We start from the raw sequence: 613 nt of genomic DNA, 5'->3' as shown, positions 1-613 counted from the left end.
ACAGACTTTTTAAATGAAGCCAAGAGATACCTGTTCATTGCACACGAACATTTGAGGACTGGGAACTGCCTTAGCAGAATGTGTAGAATGAAAACTAGATGCCTACCAAGGACTGATTCATCCTGCAGAACTTGGAAATGCTCAGGGATTGAAGACATGGGTACCTTGAAGGCAGACATAAGGTGTGGACCAGAACATGGTGGGAAACATAAAAGTCTGCATAAAAACAACCAGGAAGCCTGGACCAGCAGCTGGCTACGCACACATGAATGAGCCGAGGCTGGCTGACACCAGCCAAAGTGCAGAGCAGAGCCTATAAGCTAACTAAGTGTGTTTTCTTTATTTTTATTTATTGTTATTATTATTATTATTGAGATGAAGTTTTGCTCTTGTCACCCAGACTGAAGTGCAATGGCATGATCTCAGTTCACTGCAACCTCCACTTCCTAAGTTCAAGCGATTCTCCTGCCTCAGCCTCCTGAGTAGCTGGTATTACAGTAACCCGCCACCATGCCCAGCTAATTTTTTGTGTTTTTGGTAGAGACAGGGTTTCACCACGTTGGCCAGGCTGGTATCAAACTCCTGACCTCAGGTGATCCACCCATCTCGACCT

The sequence above is a fragment of the Mandrillus leucophaeus genome, unplaced genomic scaffold (genome assembly GCF_000951045.1).
Source record: "Mandrillus leucophaeus isolate KB7577 unplaced genomic scaffold, Mleu.le_1.0 Scaffold152, whole genome shotgun sequence".
In the NCBI taxonomy this organism is placed as follows: domain Eukaryota; kingdom Metazoa; phylum Chordata; class Mammalia; order Primates; family Cercopithecidae; genus Mandrillus; species Mandrillus leucophaeus.
Note: the sequence above shows the minus strand (reverse complement) of the source record.